Raw genomic sequence first — 21,852 nt, forward strand, 5'->3', positions numbered from 1 at the left:
CCGGCGCATTCCGGCGCCCATAGACTTTCATTGTAGCAAAAAGCTGGAAGCACCGGATCCGGCGCTTCCGGCTTTTTCGCCGGAGACAAAAAACGTTACAGTAGCCGTTTTTTCCAGACGCCGGAATGAGACAAGTAGCCGGATCCGGCAAAAAACGGATGAAACGCAATGCCATCCGGCGCGATCCGGCGCTAATGCAAGTCAATGGGGAAAAACTGGATCCGGCATTGCATTTTGCCGGATCCGGTTTTACAAAAAAAAGCCGGATCGCGCCTGACGGCAAAAAACTGATGTGTGAAAGAGGCCTTAATCAGCCATAGTCAATGAGGAAACCTTAAAGGTGAGAGCACACAGTGCAGATTCATCTGCGGATTTGCAGGTAAAACCACAGGTAATGTGACCTAAAACCTGCAAAAGACAAAGTGAGCAAAAACCCTGCTGTAACTAAATAAGTAAAAGCAAAAGTGCATCTAAATAATACAGAGTTTTTAGTAATACTGTTTTTGATCAAAAGTAGCATAAAAGCCATCCCACCACGACAAGGTAACTCTGTTCGGGATAGTCCTACACTGTCTAATATTAAAAACCTTGCTTTGTGTCAAAGTTGACCTCAATGTGTGAACAAGGGCAGACAAAAGGACTGGGTCCCAAACAGTAGACACCAGTCTGGGGAAGCCTTATATACAATTTCCAGCTCAGGAGAGGGAGGCCACACCCCAGCTTGCACAGAATGCAAAAAATACAAATAAAAAACACAAAAATTGAGCTTGGTTTGAGATGATACACATGCAGCGTATAAATGCATGTTGACATTGGCCATAAAACATAAAACCTGCAAAAGACAAAGTGAGCAAAAACCCTGCTGTAACTAAATAAGTAAAAGCAAAAGTGCATCTAAATAATACAGAGTTTTTAGTAATACTGTTTTTGATCAAAAGTAGCATGAAAGCCATCCCACCACGACAAGGTAACTCTGTTCGGGATAGTCCTACACTGTCTAATATTAAAAACCTTGCTTTGTGTCAAAGTTGACCTCAATGTGTGAACAAGGGCAGACAAAAGGACTGGGTCCCAAACAGTAGACACCAGTCTGGGGAAGCCTTATATACAATTTCCAGCTCAGGAGAGGGAGGCCACACCCCAGCTTGCACAGAATGCAAAAAATACAAAGAAAAAACACAAAAATTGAGCTTGGTTTGAGATGATACACATGCAGCGTATAAATGCATGTTGACATTGGCCATAAAACATAAAACCTGCAAAAGACAAAGTGAGCAAAAACCCTGCTGTAACTAAATAAGTAAAAGCAAAAGTGCATCTAAATAATACAGAGTTTTTAGTAATACTGTTTTTGATCAAAAGTAGCATGAAAGCCATCCCACCACAACAAGGTAACTCTGTTCGGGATAGTCCTACACTGTCTAATATTAAAAACCTTGCTTTGTGTCAAAGTTGACCTCAATGTGTGAACAAGGGCAGACAAAAGGACTGGGTCCCAAACAGTAGACACCAGTCTGGGGAAGCCTTATATACAATTTCCAGCTCAGGAGAGGGAGGCCACACCCCAGCTTGCACAGAATGCAAAAAATACAAAGAAAAAACACAAAAATTGAGCTTGGTTTGAGATGATACACATGCAGCGTATAAATGCATGTTGACATTGGCCATAAAACATAAAACCTGCAAAAGACAAAGTGAGCAAAAACCCTGCTGTAACTAAATAAGTAAAAGCAAAAGTGCATCTAAATAATACAGAGTTTTTAGTAATACTGTTTTTGATCAAAAGTAGCATGAAAGCCATCCCACCACAACAAGGTAACTCTGTTCGGGATAGTCCTACACTGTCTAATATTAAAAACCTTGCTTTGTGTCAAAGTTGACCTCAATGTGTGAACAAGGGCAGACAAAAGGACTGGGTCCCAAACAGTAGACACCAGTCTGGGGAAGCCTTATATACAATTTCCAGCTCAGGAGAGGGAGGCCACACCCCAGCTTGCACAGAATGCAAAAAATACAAAGAAAAAACACAAAAATTGAGCTTGGTTTGAGATGATACACATGCAGCGTATAAATGCATGTTGACATTGGCCATAAAACATAAAACCTGCAAAAGACAAAGTGAGCAAAAACCCTGCTGTAACTAAATAAGTAAAAGCAAAAGTGCATCTAAATAATACAGAGTTTTTAGTAATACTGTTTTTGATCAAAAGTAGCATGAAAGCCATCCCACCACAACAAGGTAACTCTGTTCGGGATAGTCCTACACTGTCTAATATTAAAAACCTTGCTTTGTGTCAAAGTTGACCTCAATGTGTGAACAAGGGCAGACAAAAGGACTGGGTCCCAAACAGTAGACACCAGTCTGGGGAAGCCTTATATACAATTTCCAGCTCAGGAGAGGGAGGCCACACCCCAGCTTGCACAGGTAATGTGACCTGCGGTTTTCCTGCGGATTTGCCTGCGGTTTTCCCCTGTGGTTTGACACCTGGACAATAGAACAGGTGTCAAACAACTGCGGAATCCGCAGAAAGAATTGACATGCTGTGGCTTTAAAGCCGAAGCAAATCCGTGCGGAAAAATCCAAACCATGAGCACTGCGGTTTTGAAATTCCATTGGCTAACATGCTACTGTACATTGCTTGCGGAACTGCTGCGGATCCGCAGCAGAATCGGCGGCATGTGCACATACCCTTAGTTTTCAATTTCCTGCTTTAGTCAATGCCCTATAGACTGTGAGCCCTCACAGGCAGGGTCCTCTCTCCTCCTGTACCAGTCGTGACTTGTATTTTTTAAGATTATTGTACTTGTTTTTTATGCATACCCCTTTTCACATGTAAAGCGCCATGGAATATACGGCACTATAATAATAATAAATAATAGTAATAGATGTAATGCACTGTCGTGCCCAAACCCCCAAAGCAATGGCTTCACCTTGTCCCTTCTGTCTACTTTTTAGTAAATTTTAATGAATCCATCAATGAATAAAAGGAACCTGACAGGTGATGCATCTTGCCCAAACCATGGGCTGTAAGTATCAGCCACTGGCTGTATGATCACAGCCATATATGTTTGACTCTAAAATGCTGCGGAGCTTCAGAGAAAAACACCTGCTTGTACCACTAGTGCACAGTGCGTCTTGGTCCCTGGCGGCTGTTAATGGTATGTTTTTCTCCGAAACAATGCAGGGTTTTAGAGTCAAATATACAGTATATGGCTGCGATCGTACAGCCAATGTCTGATACAAGCGGCCTGTGGATCGGGCAGCAAGTATCAGCTGTGAGGTTCCATCTAATGCAAGTCTACAGACACTAGCCACTAGGCGCATCACTTAGGTTCCACAAACTCCATGGCTTTCACATTTCAACCCCAATACAGGGATCTGACACTCGCAGTCTCTGGGCTATGTCCACATAGTAGTTTTTTGCTGCTTGAACAAGTAAACGAAAAATGTTTGAGGGTTCTAGATGAGAACAAGAGAAAATTGGGCAAGGACAAGATCTAAGCCCAAAATATAGTCAAGTAATGCTAAGTTCAAGACCAGGCAGGAGGTGAGGCAGTAGCAGAGAGACAAATAAGGCAGTCCAAGGGTTAATCAGATTGAGCATTCAATGGAGAAACAGGAGAATTATCAGGAACCAAGACAGATCAGATTCAGAGGTTACAACATTATACAGTGGTGTGTAAAAGTTTGGCCACCCTTGGTTAAAATTACTGTTCTTGTGAACAGTAAAGCAAGTTGAAATGATCCCTAAAAAGGCCTAAAGTTAAAGATCACACATTTCTTTTGTATTTTAGGCAAACAATTATAGATATTTTCATCTTTTACATTTTTAAAATTACAAAAAGGAAAATGGGCCAATGAAAAAGTTTGGGGTACCCTTGTAGATGTTTGTGCTCAGATAACTTTGACCAAGGTTTCAGACTTTAATTAGCCAGCAAAATTAATACCAGTAATTTTGACCAAAGGAGCCCAAACTTTCACATGCCGCTGCATAGTTTGAAAAGGAAACAGGTCCATGAAGTTTACCCTTTCTCTACCAGTTATACATTCGCTGTCGAAAGATTATTTCTTTCCACAATGCCATTTGTCGTGAGAGGCCATTTCAATGCGCATGCGCGGCTACTCTACGTGAATGCAGGAATAAGCAGAAAGAAATGCGTAGAGCAAGACAGGAGGGGGGAGAGAAGGAGAATAAGCTCCACCCATTGGACCAAACCACGGAGATTTACATACACCGCAGGACAGCTAAAAACAGTATTTATGCATCAAAGGTGGGGAGTCAGGGGGTATCAAAAGTACAGCTATAATGCTTATGTGACACTAAATTAGATGATATCTTTACATATCACAAAAAATGGGTGACAGATTCCCTTTAATATAGTGTCTGCCATTACTACCTCTTGTGGTCGACATTCCACAGTCTGATCGCTCTAACTGTAAAGTACCCTTTGCTATTTAGCTGTCAGAATTGCCTTTTCTCAACTGTATGTTCTCCCCGTGTTTGCGTGGGTTTCCTCCCACATTCCAAAGACATACTGATGGGGGATTTAGATTGTGAGCCCCATCGGGGACAGTGATGATAATGTGTGCAAACTGTAAAGCGCTGCGGAATATGTTAGCGCTATATAAAAATGAAGATTATTATTTATTACTCCTCACATAATGACTATCTTCTGAGCATTTGTAAGGTTAATCCTTATAATAAGGTGAAAAATTGTTCTAGAATACAATAACTGGCAATCCCAGGAACCATGGAAAGGATTTCAACAAAGCACCCTTTGGCTGCCACACCTCCTCAGTAATTGGTCATCAGATTGATCATGCAAGAGTGAGGTTGCACTACTCCCCATGCTTCCCACAGGAAACAGCAACCAAGCAACCGAGGGACCTATTGACCAGGAAAAACCAAACAAGATATAATTGATAAATAATCTTTATTATATAGGTGGTAATATATATAAAAAACAATTTAAGAACAATGTGCATGTTTGGGGACTCACAACATTGTAAGACAATAAAAAAAATAGACCCAATTGTATATACTATATTTGATGTATATTCCTCATAAAGTAGAAAAAAAGTGAAAAACAAGTAAAAAATTAATTATGTAAAAAAGTTTTTGTGCAAAGAAATCCACAATATATGGTGATCAGAAAGTGCATGTGCAAAAACAACAAGAAAACCACAATAGTGTCTCAACAAATGGGAAATAAGCCAGTAATGAACTATACAAATGCTGCAATGTAAAGTGCGGAGTGCATGTGCAAAAACAATCATAGGATGTCACTTAATATCCCATAGAATGAAAACCAATTAAACGGAATCACAAATACTGCCATATAAAGTGTGGTGCAATGAAAGAGGTATAGAATTAAATCGGTCATATCCCTTTAAGGATCACCACGTCCCTTTAACGCGCACCCTGATGCGCGTTTCGGAGCACTTCCTCCACTTCCTCCTGACGTTAGCCAGTAGATAGAAAAATAATACAATTTGAGAGTCCTCAGACTACTCAGGTCTCTTCATAATATTTTGTTATTCTTTGCCTGATAAAGAGACCTGAGTAGTCTTGAAAGCTTGCAACTTGTTACCATCTTTTCACTTAGGCCGGAGTCACACTAACGATTAAATCGGACGAATGCAATGCGATAAAAAAATCACATTGCATTCGTCCCAATGTTATTCTATGGTGCTGCTCCCATCATGTGTTTTTTTGTCTGATCCGTTCCTCGGACTGAGACAATTGCAGCATGCTGCGATTGTCACCGATTTTCGGATTGGACTCGCCAATGCAAGTCTATGGGGGCGAGATAAAATCGGATGACAAATGGACCAGATGTGTGACTTGCGATAAAATCGCACCCGGTGTCCTTTACCAAAAGCCGGCAATTCTTTTTACAATACAGTAAAATCACACTGACCGGTTAAATAAAGAAACGAAAGAATAGATCTAGATACACATATATATATATATATATATATATATATATATATATATATACATGTCATATAGACACATTTATATATATATTTCTAATTCATACAGTTCTTCATAGCAGAATAGCCGCTGAAACATTTGCCGGCTTTTGGAAAATCATTCTCCTACCTGACATGAAATGACACATGGTTTACATACAGTTAACCATTTAATTTCATGGTTTTTTTTAGATGTCTATCACTAGTAATTAGATGAGGGTTTGTGGGTTAAATTTTGGAGTTGTAGGGGTTAATTTAAGGGGTTAATTCGCTGTTAAAAATTACGGGAACTCCCTGCAGCCTCAGTGACGTCAGTGGGAGTCCCCGCAATTTTATACAATTTTATACAACGAAGATGACTAAGCAACTGTCGCTGATTGGTCGCGGCAGTTAGGCCGCGACCAATCAGCAAGGTGGGATTTCCAATACAGATAGACAGACAGACAGACAGAATTAGACAATTATATAGTAGATGGTTGGGTCATGGCCTGCTAAGAAATAAAATGGATCACAGCAGAACAGGAGTGATCATCACAAGATGGTGACATTAGTGATACCACTCTTTCAATGAAATTAAAAAAAAAACACTGATGTGCTGCTTTAAAGTGTGGTTTTAGCTTCACGTCCCTAATTGTTCTGTTCCCTACTATTATGCTGAAATTCCCAAGAATGTCTGTGCTCAATGTTCTCTTTCAAACCAACCACAGATGAACGTTGACGACTTAGTGATGCATACAATATGGTGGTTTCTTGACTCATTACAATGGTATATGACAGGGTAAAAATAAGGTGCTCTGACACTATGCCCCTTCCACTTTTCAATCAAAATAAATGCAGTATACATTACTTATTAATATGATGAAAATTAATTCTTTCTGTGATATGGTGGCCTTGTAAAGGGTAACAAGCAGGAACGAGGGATGCAGTGATGCTACGCAGGCAACAGAGCAAGGGTTAACAAGATTTATTTACAGGGGAAATATTCCAAGCAGGGAGGTGTAGAGTTAAACAATATTAAAGGTACGGTACATTATAACCGTTCAAATATTAGCAAATGAATAAGGAAGTCCTGCCTCTGCAGCTTCTGCTGTGTACTCAATAGTGCTGACAATGGCGGGTGCTACACCTCCTCCTGGAGGTCGCTGTAGGCGTTGGTCCATCTTCTGGTGACAGTGGTCAATCTCCAGCACCTTCCACTGCCCCTTGTCCATATTTCCACATGGCTAATTAAAGGCACGTGTCACAGTCCTGTATGAGCCCAACGTGGCTCCTCAACTATTTCCACTAGTAAAGTCCGGTCAAAAATTTGAGGGCAACTGTCTTCTGACCCAGACAGGGTGCAAGTGTCAGTCTGGTATACGGACTCTCTTGTGCAGCACGTGTGCAGTACTCAAGGTCACGTAGGGCACAGCACCCAGTTCTCAGGCAGTCACTGGACACACTCTGTACAACCCGCTCTTCCAGGTCCCCGCTGTTGGCGTTGGGCGATGGCGGAAGCTGGTCTGTGTGGCACTGCTCTGTGTGCACGACTCTGCACTGCTCCATATGACTCTACTCTCTCTGGCTTGGCGCCACACGGCTCTGCACTCTAGGGCTCGGTAGCACACGGTTCTGCACTCTCTGGCACGGTTGCACATGGCTCCGCACTCTGTGGCTCGGTGGCACATGGCTCTGCACTCTCTGGCTCGATGGCACATGGCTCTGCATTCTCTGACTTGGTGGCACACGGCTCTGCACTCTCTGGCTTGCTGCTGGGCACACAGGTACTCTCAGCACAGCGGTTCCGGTCTCTAGCTTCAGGTGCAGCACTGCCTGTCACTGCCCTGGTACGCCCTGGTGAGGAAGGGGGGACCCAGGCGCACTGCTCACCACTCTCCTGGAAGCTGATCTCTGCACTGTTCCCCACCGGCGCCAGACAGCAGTCCTTTTCCCGCTTTTTCCTTTTATTCCCCTGCTTCCCCCCACCCTCCTGTCACTCCGGTAAGCTCCGTCTCCCTCAAGCTTCCCCCAGACTGCAGGGGAAGCTCCGCCTCCCTTATCCTTCCTCCTGGGGATAGAGGATGCAGCCTCTCAAGTTCTGGACCCAGAATACAGGTACCTGTGGTCTGGTCCACCTCCTTACAGCCTCATCTGGTGAGCATTCAGGCACGTAAATATATAGTAAGCTCCAGCATTACTGGTGCGGCATGCTATGTGAACATCACAAAGCACATGTACTATTTGCATTGGTTGCCTTCCATAGATATTACATGTAGTACACAAATATCATAGAGTGCCAACTGAGTGTAATCAGACATACTAAATAAATATATGCTTTGCATAGAACGTTCTGTACCCATAGAAAACAGCATATTTTACTATTATAATTATAACAAATCTGCAGATATGGGGTTAATCTGTAGGCTAATAGCATTCTGACACCGTGCTGCACTAAGAGGCCCGCTGATGGTTGGAAATGAACTTTAATCCTCCCTGGCAGCATTCGGCTTCCAATCATACGGTTGGTGCTGGGTTGGTTTCAGTCGTAACTCTGTGCATCCCCGATACTGACTGACAGTCAACTATAGCGTTGAGCCTGCTGTTAGTCAGTGCAAAATGCTGCCGGTAGGAGTAAAGTTAATTTCCTCATGGCAGCGGGGCTCTCAGTGCGCCATCTGCACAAGTGTCAGATCGTTATCAACCTGCAGATTAATAGCGTTATTTTACATGACAGGTTCCCTTTAAAGATTTACAATTGAAACCAGAAGTTTACGTACACTACATAAAAAGACACATCTGCAGGTATTTCTCAATATCTGACATGAAAGAATAAATCTTTCCTGTTTTAGGGCAATTAGGATTACCATAATTATTAATATTTGCCAAATGCCAGAATAATGAGAGATGGAGAATGTTTTATGCCATATTTATTAATTACTGCAAAGTCAAAAGTTTGCATATGTAGTAATCGCAGGTGCGCGGGATGCAGTGACGAGACGGGAGACGAGATGAACTTTAAGATGTAGCTTTTATATATATATGTAGATGCCTACAGGGGCTATCTCAACAAGTTAACAGCCGTTATCCTCACAGGGATCTACACAAGAATACACTGGTAACACAAACACGACTAACCCGGCAAAGACCGGTCACTATAGGGCCGCGGTATGGCCGACAACGGGTCCAGAATGTTAACTACAACGTGTCACTTATCCTCTCTGACGCGGTGCGATGGTCGATGATGCTTCGGCGTATCAGCCGCTGGGCCCAGCCGATGAGGATTTGGTGGAGACTTCGGGCGTTCCTACGTCTTGGCAAAGTGGGGGCACAGCAGGCCCCTGAAGAGTTCCTCTGCGTCGCACCTCCCAGCAGAGTGGGACGGCGTTGCCCGGGGACCGGACAGTGTAGGCCACAGCCACCAGTTGGGGACGGGCAGCGGCAGCTGCAGGTGGCAGCGGACAGGCCGCACCCGCGGGGTGGAGTTGGGCGCTTCTGGCCGTGGGTGACAGCGGACAGGCCGCACCCACGGGGTGGAATTGGGCGGTGGCGGCTGCTGGGAGCGTGGGCAGGTGGTCGGTGTCTCTCCATTGGACGGCTCGGTGCCATCTCCCTTCTGTCGGCGGTGAGTCTCCCTCCCGTCTCTCCCGTTGCTGCGCTGCTCTCCTTGCTCTGGCTCTCTGGCACCCTCTAGCTCCCTTGCTTCTCTCCTGCTCCATTGACTGCCCTCTGCTGGCGTCCTCAGCCCCTTTTATATTAGCTCCTCCCCCAAACTTTCTAAAAGTCTCTACAGTCCGTCCTCTAATTATGTCACCCAGAAACAGTCTCCCTAGGAACCTAGGTGATGCCCCCTTTGGTTCCGGCCCAGACTCCTCTTCCTACACTCCCTCATCCTGTATGCTCACCAGTTCTCGGGCGAGGGCTTGGGGAGGCCTGGGCCGGCTTCTCGAGACGAAAGTTTCCTCTGCCATACGAATTGATCCTGTTCGTAGCATTCGGGGGGTTTGCCAGCTGTTGACAGCTCGGAGTGTCTTGGTTTCACTGTGGTAGAGTCTTCTGGGGTGGCGGAAGGTAGCGGATCGGTCGGGCCTGGTGGGTCGACTGGGTCCACTGGGATATTATTCCTTGAGGTGTCTGTTTGTACTGCTGGGAGGTCTTCCTTGTCGTCCTCATCCCATACTGCTGCAGAGGTTCTGAGACCTGAGGCGTGGTCTCAGGTCATGTGGGGTTGGTGGAAGTACAGGGTCGTAACGTATTATGGTGCACGGTACGGGTAGAGAGATCCCCATCTTTTTCAGGTTGTATTTCATACACTGGCCCGTCGGAGCTTACTTGGCGTAACACTCGATATGGACTCTCTTCCCAGTGGGGTTCCAGCTTGTTCTGAGGGTGCTGATCTCATACTAGTACCCGATCCCCGGCCCGGAAGTCGATGGGTTGAGGCAGAGTCCCCCCTGGATGTTCCAGGTCCTGGAGTTTTGTGTGGACGATTCGGTGCAGGGTTTGTAGCCGTTGCTGGTGTTTCTGGACCCACGACGAGACCCCTGTACATGGTTGTTGCTCTTCCGGATTTAATTCCACCTCTGTGATCCCCTTGCATTCCCGGCCAAATAGCAGCGAGTAAGGGGTGTAACCAGTGACTCTGTGTACCCTTTTGTTATAAACCCACACCAGTTCAGGGATGTATTCAGGCCAGCGAGCCTTCTGGTCGCTCTCCAGGGTGCGTAACATTTGGATTAGGGTCCGATTAAATCGTTCGCAGGCCCCATTCCCTTGTGGGTGGTACGGAGTGGTCCGGGATTTATCGATACCATACAGACGGTGTAGTTCTTGCATGACTTTTCCCAGGATGCACACACCCTGATCTGAATGTATCCGTTGGGGGCAGCCGTACACTTGGATAAAGTTTTTTCAAATTGTGTAGGCGGCCGACTCCGCAGTTTGATCTCGAGTAGGGGTTACCACGGCGAATTTGGTGAAATGGTCCACCATTACGAGACAATGTTCATACCCCTGGTGCGTGGGGACAATGGTCACATAGTCAATCATCAAGAGTTTGAGGGGTGCTGATATTACTATTGTCTGTACTGGGGCCTGTTGTGCAGGTGGTTTAGTTAGCTCGCATAGGCAGCACGCACGGCAATCTTCTTCCACTGCTGTCTGCAAGCGAGTATGGTAAGCTATTTGTTGTAACCACTGAAAAGTCTTTTGAGCCCCAAAATGAGCCCCTTTTTCATGGGCCTCTCAAGCTAGTTCATTAAGTTGGGCTCCTGGTACGACTACCTGCCAAGCTATTGCTGATGTCGTCCACGATACCATCTTGTGGTACAATAGTCCTTCTTTGATTACCAATTTCTCCCATTGGCGTAGCATTAACAAAGTATCCTGAGTCAAAGTTTGTCTCTGAGTGTCAATAGGTATTTTGCCAGTGGCCCCCCATTGGCGCAGGGCCCCAATCTATCCATCTTCTTGTTGCTGCTGGATCCACTTGTCCCAGGATTGTTCTAGCATGCCTCTAGTGAGTCCTATGTGAGATTGTTCTCGGATCGTGGCAGTGAGTCTGGCGGAGGTCAGAGCGAACGGCATCTCTTCTCCTTCCAGTTCGTCATCTCGACTGTGCCCCAGGGTTGTACGTCGAATCCTGGAGAGGGCATCAGCATGTACATTCTCCCCTTTTATAGGTGATCTTGTACTTGAACTTGGCCATCCGGGCCACCCATCGTTGCTCCAGGGCCCCTAATTTGGCATTTTCTAGGTGGGCCAGCGGATTGTTGTCGGTTCGTACCACCACATTGGAGCCCGCCAGGTACTCTGCGAACCGCTCCATCATGGCCCACACTACTGCAAGGAGCTCGAGCTTAAAGGAGCTGTAATTGTCGGGATTACGTTCGGAGTTGTGGAGTGATCGACTGCCGTAAGCGATCACTCTTTCCCGGCCGTCTTGGACTTGCAACAATAAAGCTGCTAGCCTGTGTAGGCTCCCGTCAGTGTGCAGTATGAACGGCTGTGAGAAATCCACATAAGCTAACACCGGGGCATCCGAGAGTGCGGCTTTGAGATCTCGGAAGGCCTCTTTGTTGTGAGTTCATTTTCCCCTTCGTCACTGAGGTCTGGTGAACTCCCTATTCTGGTAAAGGAAGGTAATGAGCCTGATTATCAGGCACCTGAGCCTCATAAGGATGACTGGCTGAGTGGAGTCACGGACTGGATATAAGGCTGCCGACGCCCTTCTGCCCTGCGGGTGATTTCTCTGTGGACTTCTAGGACACCAGTCTGATTCCTGCTCCTCTAAAGCTAAGTTTTCTGTTTTGCCTGTTAGCATTTTTGTTTTGTTTTTTGTTTTCCTTGCTTTTCTGTATTCTGCCATTCCCTGCTGGGGTGAGCTGAATCTCCTTTTGCCTGTAGCTCTTTCTTCAGAATAATCCTGAGTACTGACATAGCTTTTTTGAAGCCTAGCGTCTTCAGGGCCTTTTTCACTGTCAGTCTGTTGGCTCTTATTTTCATAGGGTTTTTCACGGATTGCAGACAGCAGCCTTCCTGTCCTTTTCTATCTAGTTAGCTTGGGCCCCGTCTTTGCTCAGTCTATCTTTCTGTCTGTGTTAGTATTTTCATCTTGCTTCACCGTCATTATATGTTGGGGGCTGCCTATTGCTTTGGGGTCTGCTCTGGGGCAGTTTAGATTTCCCCTTTCTTTCTTTAGGCCTATTTAATTCTCCGGCTGTGATCGAGGGGTCTAGGGCATCGTAGGAACCCCCCACGGCTACTGCTAGTTGTGTTGATAGGTTCAGGGGTCTGCAATCCGATAGCTGCCAACTTCTCTGGTTTTCTGGACTTAGCTAACATTTCTGTTTTTGCCTCCTACGGTGACTCAATCATAACAGAATAGCCCGGCATACCGCAGATCCTAGGGTACTCAATAGCAGGAAATAATTGTGTTTAAAAAAAAAAAAAAATGTGTGTGTGTATATTCTTTCCTCTATATCTCTGAGGCCGTAGGGGGAATTTTTTTTCTCTCTCAATGGAGATAAAGCAATTGTCTGATCGTGTGGAGCAGCTCGCTGCGGAAGTGCGGGGAATTTCCGCCTACCTTGCTCGTTCGCATGCTGTTGAACCAAAGATCCCTACACCTGATGTATTTTTTGGGGATCGATCTAAATTTTTGAGTTTCAAAAATAATTGCAAATTATTTTTTGCCTTGAAGCCTAACTCGTCAGGGAGCTCCGCGCAGCAGGTTAAAATTGTCATCTCTTTTCTGCGTGGCGATCCCCAGGATTGGGCGTTTTCTTTGAAACCAGATGATCCTATTCTGACTAATGTGAACGCATTCTTTGAAGCTTTGGGGTTGTTGTATGACGAACCTAATGCTATTGATCAGGCTGAAAAGACACTGTTGGCATTGAACCAGGGTCGAGATTCTGCAGAGCTGTACTGTCAAAAGTTCCGAAAGTGGGCGGTCCTTACTACCTGGAATGATAATGCCTTGGCTGCTCTCTTTTGGAAGGGTTTGTCAGAAGCCGTAAAAGATACTATGGTGGGAGTTCCCTCTGGTCTGGACGATTCTATGTCATTAGCCATTCAGGTTGATCGGCGTTTACGTGAACGCAGGATTGCACGAGAGATGTTGCCACTGGTTGAACAGACATCTGAACCTATGCAATGTGATAGAGTTTTGTCTAAGGCGCAACGTCAGGAGTTCAGAAGGGGTAATAAGCTGTGTTTTTTCTGTGGAGATGCCTCGCATATTATTTCTGTTTGTCCTAAACGAGAGAAACACTTTGCACACACGTTTTCTGTTGGTGGTGTCAACCTAAGTTTCTTCTGGCAATTACTCTGATCTGCTCCCTGTCCACATTTTCCGCCAAGGCTTTTGTGGATTCGGGAGCAGCGCTAAACCTAATGGACTTGGATTTTGCTAAACGTTGTGGATTTCCGATGACACCTATGCAGACGCCTATCCCTTTGAGGAGGATTGATGCTACTCCTTTGGCTAAAAATAAACCTCAGTTTTGGAACCAGGTGGTCATGCGGGTCGCCCCAGACCATCAAGAAAATTGCAGATTTTTGGTATTGCATGGTCTTCATGATGCCGTTGTTCTGGGGTTTCCCTGGTTGCAAATTCATAATCCAGTTTTGGATTGGAAATCTGTGTCTGTGGTGAGTTGGGGTTGTCGATGTGCCTTTAGTGAGGCTCCGGTTTTTTCCACCTCTCCTCAGTCACATGATGTTCCTGACTATTTGGCGGACTTTTATGATGTATTTAGTGAGAATGAGTCTGCGTCCTTGCCTCCTCATAGGAGTTATGACTGTGCAATTGAACTAAGCCCGGGGTGTAAATTTCCCAAGGGTTGGCTCTTCAATTTATCTGTACCCGAGCACGAGGCTATGCGGTCCTATATTAAGGAGGCGTTGGAGAAGGGTCATATTAGACCATCCTCTTCACCCTTAGGTGCCGGTTTTTTTTTTGTGGCCAAAAAGGATGGTTCTTTAAGGCCTTGTATTGATTATCGTGCCCTCAATAAAATTACTATTAAATATCAGTATCCGTTACCCTGATTTCAGATCTATTCTCTAGAGTTAGAGGTGCTTGCTGGTTTACCAAGCTTGACCTCAGGGGGGCGTATAATCTTATCCGCATTAAGCAGGGGGATGAATGGAAGACGGCGTTTAATACTCTGGAGGGACATTTTGAGTACCTGGTGATGCCTTTTGGGCTCACTAATGCCCCTTCTGTCTTCCAGTGCTTCATGAACGATATTTTCTGAGACTTTGTGGATAAATTTTTGATTATCTATCTGGATGATATTTTGATCTTCTCCAAGGATTGGGATTCTCATGTGGAACATATTCGGACTGTGTTCCGGATCTTGAGGGAGAATTCCCTGTATGTCAAAGGATCGAAATGCCTTCTTGGAGTACAGAGGATTTCATTTTTGGGATTTATTTTGTCTCCGTCAACTATTGAAATGGACCCGGCCAAGGTACAGGCCATTGATGATTGTGTTCAGCCCACTTCTTTGAAGGCCCTCCAGAGGTTTTTGGGTTTTGCTAATTTTTAGCGGAAATTTATAGCAAAATTTTCTAGTATTGCCAAGCCATTGACTGATCTGACTAAGAAGGGTGCTGATGTGTTGAATTGGTCTCCTGAGGCTGTTGCTTCCTTTCAGGAGCTGAAGCGAAGATTTACCTCCGCCCCGGTTTTGCGGCAACCTGATGTCTCCCTCCCGTTCCAGGTAGAGGTGGATGCTTCTGAGATTGGTGCAGGAGCTGTTTTGTCCCAAAAGGATCCTGTAACATCTAAAATGAATCCCTGTGCTTTCTTTTCCCGAAAGTTCTCTCCATCTGAACGTAACTATGATGTGGGGAATCGGGAACTGTTGGCCATGAAATGGGCATTTGAGGAGTGGAGACATTGGTTGGAGGGAGCTAAACATCAAGTTGTGGTCCTCACTGACCACAAGAATTTGATTTACCTAGAGTCGGCTCATATTTCAATGGATTTCATCTCTGATATGCCGGTCTCTCAAAGAATGACTGTTATTTGGGTGATTTGTGATAGGTTCTCTAAGATGGTTCATCTTGTACCACTCCCTAAGTTGCCATCTTCCTCTGAGTTGGTGCCCCTGTGTTTGCAACAGGTGGTTCGCTTACACGGGATTCCTGAGAACATTGTATCTGACAGAGGAGTTCAGTTTGTGTCTAGATTTTGGAGGACTTTCTGTTCCAAGCTGGGAATTCAGTTGTCCTTCTCCTCTGCTTTTCACCCTCAGACCAATGGGCAGACAGAGAGAACAAACCAGACCTTGGAGTCGTATTTGAGATGTTTTAATTTCCGCTGATCAGGATGATTGGGTTTCATTTTTGCCCTTGGCCGAATTTGCTTTAAATAATAGAGCTAGTTCTGCCACTTTGATGTCACCTTTTTTTTGTAGCTTTGGGTTTCATCCTCGATTTTCTTCAGGGCAGGTGGAGCCTTCTGCCTGCCCAGGTGTTGACACTGTGGTGGAGAGAATGCACCAGATCTGGGACCAAGTGGTGGATAAGTTATCTCTCTCCAAGGAAAAGGCCCAGCGGTTTTCCAATCGACATAGGACCATTGGTCCCCAGTTTAAGATTGGTGATATGGTGTGGTTATCATCAAAAAATATTGCTATGAAGGTGGCTTCTCCTAAATTTAAGCCTAGATTTATTGGACCTTACAAGATTTTGGAGATTATTAATCCGGTCTCTTTTCGTTTGGCTCTTCCTGTCACATTTAAAATCCATAATGTGTTCCATAAGTCCTTGTTGAAGAGGTTTGTTGAACCAGTTGTTCCTGGGGTGGCACCTCCAGACCCTGTATTGGTTGAAGGTAACATGGAATATGAGGTAGAGAAAATACTGGATTCCCGTCTGGCTAGACGGAGACTCCAGTATTTGGTTAAGTGGAAGGGTTATGGTCAGGAGGATAATTCCTGGGTCTCTGCCTCTGATATTCATGCCAAAAGATTGGTGCGTGCATTTCATCGGGCTCACCCTGATCGCCCTGGTGGCGTGGTTGAGGGTTCGGTGACCCCTCCTCAAGGGGGAGGTACTGTTGTGAGTTAACTTTCCCCTTCATCACTGAGGTCTGGTGAACTCCCTATTCTGGTAAAGGAAGGTAATGAGCCTGATTATCAGGCACCTGAGCCTAATGAGGATGACTGGCTGAGTGGAGTCACGGACTGGATATAAGGCTGCCGACGCCCTTCTGCCCTGCGGGTGATTTCTCTGTGGACTTCTAGGACACCAGTCTGATTCCTGCTCCTCTAAAGCTAAGTTTTCTGTTTTGCCTGTTAGCATTTTTGTTTTGTTTTTTGTTTTCCTTGCTTTTCTGTATTCTGCCATTCCCTGCTGGGGTGAGCTGAATCTCCTTTTGCCTGTAGCTCTTTCTTCAGAGTATTCCTGAGTACTGACATAGCTTTTTTGAAGCCTAGCGTCTTCAGGGCCTTTTTCACTGTCAGTCTGTTGGCTCTTATTTTCATAGGGTTTTTCACGGATTGCAGACAGCAGCCTTCCTGTCCTTTTCTATCTAGTTAGCTTGGGCCCCGTCTTTGCTCAGTCTATCTTTCTGTCTGTGTTAGTATTTTCATCTTGCTTCACCGTCATTATATGTTGGGGGCTGCCTATTGCTTTGGGGTCTGCTCTGGGGCAGTTTAGATTCCCCTTTCTTTCTTTAGGCCTATTTAATTCTCCGGCTTTGATCGAGGGGTCTAGGGCATCGTAGGAACCCCCCACGGCTACTGCTAGTTGTGTTGATAGGTTCAGGGGTCTGCAATCCGATAGCTGCCAACTTCTCTGGTTTTCTGGACTTAGCTAGCATTTCTGTTTTTGCCTCCTACTGTGACTCAATCATAACAGAATCACCCGCCATACCGCAGATCCTAGGGTACTCAATAGCAGGAAATAATTGTGTTTAAAAAAAAAAAAAGGTGTGTGTATATTCTTTCCTCTATATCTCTGAGGCCGTAGGGGGAATTTTTTTTTCTCTCTCATTGGAGATAAAGCAATTGTCTGATCGTGTGGAGCAGCTCGCTGCGGAAGTGCGGGGAATTTCCGCCTACCTTGCTCGTTCGCATGCTGTTGAACCAAAGATCCCTACACCTGATGTATTTTTTGGGGATCGATCTAAATTTTTGAGTTTCAAAAATAATTGTAAATTATTTTTTGCCTTGAAGCCTAACTCGTCAGGGAGCTCTGCGCAGCAGGTTAAAATTGTCATCTCTTTGCTGCGTGGCGATCCCCAGGATTGGGCGTTTTCTTTGAAACCAGATGATCCTATTCTGACTAACGTGAACGCATTCTTTCAAGCTTTGGGGTTGTTGTATGACGAACCTAATGGTATTGATCAGGCTGAAAAGACCCTGTTGGCATTGAACCAGGGTCGAGATTCTGCAGAGTTGTACTGTCAAAAGTTCCGAAAGTGGGCGGTCCTTACTACCTGGAATGATAATGCCTTGGCTGCTCTCTTTCGGAAGGGTTTGTCAGAAGCCATAAAAGATACTATGGTGGGATTTCCTGTTCCCTCTGGTCTGGATGATTCTATGTCATTAGCCATTCAGGTTGATCGGCGTTTACGTGAACGCAGGATTGCATGAGAGGTGTTGCCACCAGTTGAACAGACGTCTGAACCTATGCAATGTGATAGAGTTTTGTCTAAGGCGCAATGTCAGAAGTTCAGAAGGGGTAATAAGCTGTGTTTTTTTGTGGAGATGCCTCGCATATTATTTCTGTTTGTCCTAAACGAGAGAAACACTTTGCATACACGTTTTCTGTTGGTGGTGTTCAACCTAAGTTTCTTCTGGCAATTACTCTGATCTGCTCCCTGTCCACATTTTCCACCAAGGCTTTTGTGGATTCGGGAGCAGCGCTAAATCTAATGGACTTGGATTTTGCTAAACGTTGTGGATTTCCGATGACACCTCTGCAGACGCCTATCCCTTTGAGGGGGATTGATGCTACTCCTTTGGCTAAAAATAAACCTCAGTTTTGGACCCAGGTGGTCATGCGGGTCGCCCCAGACCATCAAGAAAATTGCAGATTTTTGGTATTGCATGGTCTTCATGATGCCGTTGTTCTGGGGTTTCCCTGGTTGCAAATTCATAATCCAGTTTTGGATTGGAAATCTGTGTCTGTGGTGAGTTGGGGTTGTCGGTGTGCCTTTAGTGAGGCTCCGGTTTTTTCCACCTCTCCTCAGTCGCATGATGTTCCTGACTATTTGGTGGACTTTTATGATGTATTTAGTGAGAATGAGTCTGCGTCCTTGCCTCCTCATAGGAGTTATGACTGTGCAATTGAACTAAGCCCGGGGTGTAAATTTCCCAAGGGTCGGCTCTTCAATTTATCTGTACCCGAGCACGAGGCTATGCGGTCCTATATTAAGGAGGCATTGGAGAAGGGTCATATTAGACCATCCTCTTCACCCTTAGGTGCCGGCTTTTTTTTGTGGCCAAAAAGGATGGTTCTTTAAGGCCTTGTATTGATTATCGTGCCCTCAATCAAATTACTATTAAATATCAGTATCCATTACCCCTGATTTCAGATCTATTTTCTAGATTTAGGGGTGCTTGCTGGTTTACCAAGCTTGACCTCAGGGGGGCGTATAATCTTATCCGCATTAAGCAGGGGGATGAATGGAAGACGGCGTTTAATACTCCGGAGGGACATTTTGAGTACCTGGTGATGCCTTTTGGGCTCACTAATGCCCCTTCTGTCTTCCAGTGCTTCATGAACGATATTTTCCGAGACTTTGTCGATAAATTTTTGATTATCTATCTGGATGATATTTTGATCTTCTCCAAGGATTGGGATTCTCATGTGGAACATATTCGGACTGTGTTCCGGATCTTGAGGGAGAATTCCCTGTATGTCAAAGGATCGAAGTGCCTTTTTGGAGTACAGAGGATTTCATTTTTGGGATTTATTTTGTCTCCGTCAACTATTGAAATGGACCCGGCCAAGGTACAGGCCATTTATGATTGGGTTCAGCCCACTTCTTTGAAGGCCCTCCAGAAGTTTTTGGGTTTTGCTAATTTTTATCGGGAATTTATAGCAAAATTTTCTAGTATTGCCAAGCCATTGACTGATCTGACTAAGAAGGGTGCTGATGTGTTGAATTGGTCTCCTGAGGCTGTTGCTTCCTTTCAGGAGCTGAAGCGAAGATTTACCTCCGCCCCGGTTTTGCGGCAACCTGATGTCTCACTCCCGTTCCAGGTAGAGGTGGATGCTTCTGAGATTGGTGCAGGAGCTGTTTTGTCGCAAAAGGATCCTGTAACATCTAAAATGAATCCCTGTGCTTTCTTTTCCCGAAAGTTCTCTCCATCTGAACGTAACTATGATGTGGGGAATCGGGAACTGTTGGCCATGAAATGGGCCTTTGAGGAGTGGAGACATTGGTTGGAGGGAGCTAAACATCAAGTTGTGGTCCTCACTGACCACAAGAATTTGATTTACCTAGAGTCGGCTAAACGCTTGAACCCTAGACAGGCTAGGTGGGCCTTGTTTTTTACACGTTTTGATTTTGTGGTCTCTTTTCTTCCTGGAACTAAGAATGTCAAGGCAGACGCCCTCTCTAGGAGTTTCTTTGCTGATTCTCCTGTAGTGACCAAGCCTGCTACCATCTTAGGCGAAGGGGTAGTTCTTTCTGCCATCTCGCCCGATTTGAGACTTGCTCTGCAAGAGTTCCAGGAGGACAAACCTGAGCGTTGTCCCAGTGGAAAGTTGTATGTTCCTGACCAGTGGAAGAAGAGAGTGATGTCTGAAGTTCATTGCTCTGCATTGGCTGGTCATCCAGGTATTTTTGGTACTAGAGATCTGGTGAGTCGCTCTTTTTGGTGGCCCACCTTGTCTCATGATGTCAGGAATTTTGTGCAGTCCTGTGCGACTTGCTCCCGGTCTAAATCTTGTTCTCGCTCTAGTGGGTTGTTGATGCCTTTGCCGGTCCCCAGGAGGCCATGGACCCATATTTCAATGGATTTCATCTCTGATATGCCGGTCTCTCAAAGAATGACTGATATTTGGGTGATTTGTGATAGGTTCTCTAAGATGGTTCATCTTGTACCACTCCCTAAGTTGCCATCTTCCTCTGAGTTGGTGCCCCTGTTTTTGCAACAGGTGGTTCGCTTACACGGGATTCCTGAGATCATTGTATCTGACAGAGGAGTTCAGTTTGTGTCTAGATTTTGGAGGACTTTCTGTTCCAAGCTGGGAATTCAGTTGTCCTTCTCCTCTGCTTTTCACCCTCAGACCAATGGGCAGACAGCGAGATCAAACCAGACCTTGGAGTCGTATTTGAGATGTTTTATTTCCGCTGATCAGGATGATTGGGTTTCATTTTTGCCCTTGGCCGAATTTGCTTTAAATAATAGAGCTAGTTCTGTCACTTTGATGTCACCTTTTTTTTGTAACTTTGGGTTTCATCCTCGATTTTCTTCAGGGCAGGTGGAGCCTTCTGCCTGCCCAGGTGTTGACACTGTGGTGGAGAGAATGCACCAGATCTGGGACCAAGTGGTGGATAAGTTTTCTCTCTCCCAGGAAAAGGCCCAGCGGTTTTCCAATCGACATAGGACCATTGGTCCCCAGTTTAAGATTGGTGATATGGTGTGGTTATCATCAACAAATATTGCTATGAAGGTGGCTTCTCCTAAGTTTAAGCCTAGATTTATTGGACCTTACAAGATTTTGGAGATTATTAATCCGGTCTCTTTTCATTTGGCTCTTCCTGTCACATTTAAAATCCATAATGTGTTCCATAAGTCCTTGTTGAAGAGGTTTGTTGAACCAGTTGTTCCTGGGGTGGCACCTACAGACCCTGTATTGGTTGAAGGTAACATGGAATATGAGGTAGAGAAAATACTGGATTCCCGTCTGGCTAGACGGAGACTCCAGTATTTGGTTAAGTGGAAGGGTTATGGTCAGGAGGATAATTCCTGGGTCTCTGCCTCTGATATTCATGCCAAAAGATTGGTGCGTGCATTTCATCGGGCTCACCCTGATCGCCCTGGTGGCATGGTTGAGGGTTCGGTGACCCCTCCTCAAGGGGGAGGTACTGTTGTGAGTTCATTTTCCCCTTCGTCACTGAGGTCTGGTGAACTCCCTATTCTGGTAAAGGAAGGTAATGAGCCTGATTATCAGGCACCTGAGCCTAATGATGATGACTGGCTGAGTGGAGTCACGGACTGGATATAAGGCTGCCGACGCCCTTCTGCCCTGCGGGTGATTTCTCTGTGGACTTCTAGGACACCAGTCTGATTCCTGCTCCTCTAAAGCTAAGTTTTCTGTTTTGCCTGTTAGCATTTTTGTTTTGTTTTTTGTTTTCCTTGCTTTTCTGTATTCTGCCATTCCCTGCTGGGGTGAGCTGCATCTCCTTTTGCCTGTAGCTCTTT

This window comes from Dendrobates tinctorius, unplaced genomic scaffold, assembly GCF_039654945.1.
Source record: "Dendrobates tinctorius isolate UK_male_01 unplaced genomic scaffold, ASM3965494v1 ptg000376l, whole genome shotgun sequence".
Classification (NCBI taxonomy): domain Eukaryota; kingdom Metazoa; phylum Chordata; class Amphibia; order Anura; family Dendrobatidae; genus Dendrobates; species Dendrobates tinctorius.